This window comes from Triticum urartu, chromosome 2 (assembly GCF_003073215.2).
Source record: "Triticum urartu cultivar G1812 chromosome 2, Tu2.1, whole genome shotgun sequence".
Lineage (NCBI taxonomy): Eukaryota > Viridiplantae > Streptophyta > Magnoliopsida > Poales > Poaceae > Triticum > Triticum urartu.
In genome coordinates this window covers 302,828,457-302,832,264 of record NC_053023.1, presented here as the reverse complement: position 1 = coordinate 302,832,264, position 3,808 = coordinate 302,828,457, and the positions used below count along the sequence as shown (strand labels likewise).

Below are 3,808 nucleotides of genomic sequence, written 5' to 3'. Positions count from 1 at the left end.
ATAAATGGAAAGAATTTGAGTTTTCTTTAAACATCAAACTACTCTTTTTATTTTAATTTGAACTTCTTCAGTTTTATTCTTTAGTAACAAAGAAAACCTGTGTTTCTTATAAATATTGATTTTTTTTATAATTTGGACTTCTTGGTTTATTTGAAATACTTTATTTTTCCATTTTTTGAAACCGTAAAACAATGTTCTTTTTATTAAAAAAAATAAGCATCAAAGTCATGTGTTATGTTAATTTGAACTTCTTGCTTTTCTTTAGATATAAATTTTTTTGATTTTCTTATAAACATTGAACTTGCTATGTATCTTAAATTTCAACTTCTTGGTTTAGTTTCAGAGATGGAAAAATTGTCTACTGTTTTGTCTTTTAACTTGTAGGCTTTTCAGGGTTTTGTGAACTTCTAGAGTTTATTTTTGTGCAAAGTTACACACACACACAATAGAACAACACCCACACACTGATGCTCACATGTTGTTTCCCCCTTCTTTTAGTATACACATTGAACGACACCAGTAGATAGGATGAACTTCTCTCTTTCTGCCCGAGAGAAACACACGTAAGCAAGAGAAAATTTATGTATCTGGGAGCACCCTTTTTTTACAGCGATGGAGTGTGCTGCATCCACCGCTCGGCGGACGAAAGAACCAGTATCTTCAGGTTCCATTTTTTCAAAATGCGTGTCTTGAAGAAATATTAAAGGCACAGGATTGACCGCGATGATGTCCAGAAGTCGTGGGTCAAGCATGGCCACAACGGGGGTGGGAGGGCTTGTTCTTAAATAATGAAGTTTTTATTTAGAAATGATGAAAATCCTTTTTATGATTTTTCAACAGCTCTATTTTTAGAATTTGAACTTCTTGTTTTTTTTTATTTTAGAAACGGTGAAATATCCACTTCAAAGTGCATTGTTATCTTTTGAACTTCTGTATTTTTCTGTTTGAGCTTCTTATGATCTTCCCGTTAGCAGATTTGGTTTTTTCAATTTTTATAGATCAAACTACTGCATTATTTTAATTTTTGAACTTCTTGTTTCCATTCTTTAATAACGAGAAAAATCTGAGTTTTCTATAATCATTAAATAGCTCCATCTTGTTAATTTGGACTTCGTGTTTTGCTATTTTTAATTTGAAGTTCCTGTTTTTTAAGAAGCAAGGACATTCAATTTTTCTATAAACATTGAACTCCTTGATTGTTATAATTTGAACTTCTTGGTTGAAAATCTTTTTGACACTTGAAAAAACACAGTTTTTAAAGACATCAAATTCTTCTTTTTTTACTTGAACTTCTTGGTCTTTATTTTAAGAATATGAGAATTTTCATGGACAAACATTTTTTCATTATTACATTTTTTAACTTATTACTTATCTCATATATGAGACCTTCTTTTTTCCTTTTTACATATGAATAAAATAAAAAGGAGACACCCATCACACAAGCACACACAGAAACACACGCGCGCACGCACCCACACACAACTACCACATACTTTTGACGTAGAAACCATCTTTCCTACAACCATAAATACATAATATCATACTAGTTTTTAACGACCATATACTAGCCTGAACTTGATCGATGCCCTAAATATTATGAAAGGAACATCTAAATTCTCAGCTCACATCCCTGAAAAACACACATCATCTGTCACTATTTCTTGCTCTTTTTGTATCAAGTTTAAGCATTGACTGAAATATCAAATTGAGTGGTGGAGCCATGCAATGTCATGCACCAATAAACATGCACACAAATTCAGAGAGTTTAGAAGCTAAGAAATTCAAGTATACGAGTATATGTGTATCTATATATGCACGGTTGATTGTGTGGAAGAGGTGCTCAAGGACAGACGAAGTCGACGGACGCATGGCCGACACAGTTCGGATGGAGGCAGAAAGGATGCAGGTCAGGTCCGGGCAACCGTCCTCATGCGCCATGTGCCTTGTCGATGACCTTCAACAGAAAATAACAGAGAACTTGAGCCGTGGTGTATCAAACATCACGTTTTTTATTTTTAGAGTATCCTTGCTTGCAAGGTGGAGTACTAATGAAATATCAAAGGGAACTTAATACTTGGAAATATAATTTGAAGTATCCATAGGGAGAACTCAACTAGAACTGCTCATCCGGCCAGACCATTCCTTCCTTTTCATAATTTTTCATACAAAAAAAATAAGAAATAGATGCCATGACCTATGCTCAGTGCGGACTTAAGGAAACTGCTCTGGCATATGCAAGAACAAGTAACTAAACTACCCAGCTACTGACAGACCGTCGAGAGGATTTGTTTTAGTGCGTACCACCATTTTTGCATCTCCATCCAGCCACAATTGACGTCGCGACCGCCGGCGAGGGGAAGTTTGAGCGGCCGCGTCAGACGGGTTGCAGGCAGCGGCTGTGCGCAGGCATAAACATGTACGTACATTTATAATGAAAAGTCAACCGCTGTATGAACAACATTCTTCTGAATTTATATGCAAGAACTACCTGAAGTTTTCTTTCTCTGTTCTATCTGAACTTCAATTCCAAAAAAAGAAGAGAACAAGATACTGGGATCCATGGGGGCTTGGGTAGGTGCAGAAGAACACCAAGGGAGTACTTCATGTCTCATCAGGACTGATGCATCAGGCAAAGCTGGCCAACAATCAATTTTAGCGAGAGATTTTGCAATAAGCTACTTCCTCTGTCCCAGAATATAAGAACGTTTTTGACACTATGCTAGTGTTAGAAACGTTCTTATATTTTGGGACGGAGGGAGTACTAGCGAACGGCCTAGTGATGTGAAGTCAAACGGCTTGTGGGTGGCGGTGGCGAACAGACTGGACGTTACCATGCTATGACTACAAAATCCCAATGGAAGGAGGCATCATGGGGAGAAGGCAGATGCTGGAGCTTGATCTTGTCGGTGGCATCCGCGGGAAGGAGAGGAGATGCGCAGATGTGCCAACGTGGTGGTGCGCTGGATGGTGGTAGAGCCCGGTGGAGGCGTGTGGAGTGGAGGAGAGGACGGAGCCATGGCTCATGAGGATGCCAGTGGAGACAGGACGGGGCAGCGGCCGACGAGTTGGCCGGCGGACGAGGACGAGGATTGGGCCGGACCCAGAGATGGAGGAGCGGGTGGACAAGGGGATGAGGTGGTGGATCTCACGGGCTTCGGCCGGATCCGTGCGTGGAGGCGCTAGGGGCGACCTGCAGCAGGCGGCAGCGCTCGGGGAGACCTGCATCTTGCGGCGATGCTCAGGGTGTGTGGGCGTGGCCCGCAGCGGCTGGAGGTCCCGCGCGGCCGGGCCTGGGAGGCGCGCTGGGCCGGGCGGTGGTTCACCGGCGGTCCCGGGGGTGGGGGTGCGGCGGCAGGATATGTGGGGATCGGGAGGTGGGAGACGGCCGGGTGGGCCGGTTCTTTTGTTTGTTCAGGAGTTCGGGAACACCCCCATCAGGCCTATATAGATAGTTGTGATCCAAATAATTATTCTAATCCTGAGATTAGAATAGTGTTGTCCTATCGGCATGTCATGTGCACTACCAGCAACACTTAACGTTTTGCCTTTAAAAAATGCCCAACAGCACTTAATAGTATTTGTGTGGTCAGAAGACAGAAGAGCAGGTTGGTCAAACGAAGGAGGAACGGACCGTCTTTTTGTTATAACAACATTCATAAGTACAGTATCCATGTTTTGCTATGATACAGTAACTTGTAATCTTCGTCAGCACCGGTTTCAGACTGAATCAGAGTAAATGATGCGCCATTTTCAAGCTCCCTGCTACTAGAACAAAGATGAGGAAAAATACAAATGAACCAATATGACC

The 3,808-nt window shown here is 41.5% G+C and overlaps 1 long non-coding RNA gene across 1 annotated transcript; it reads right to left on the bottom strand.

Moving 5' to 3' along the window:
- Window positions 1–1,475: 1,475 nt before the first annotated feature.
- Window positions 1,476–3,410, bottom strand: LOC125541486. Its single transcript, XR_007297549.1, has 3 exons — window positions 2,489–3,410; window positions 2,302–2,396; window positions 1,476–1,954 (listed from the first exon to the last, which is right to left on the bottom strand). It is a non-coding gene; the product is annotated as an uncharacterized LOC125541486 (long non-coding RNA).
- Between the last annotated feature and the right edge of the window lie 398 nt (window positions 3,411–3,808).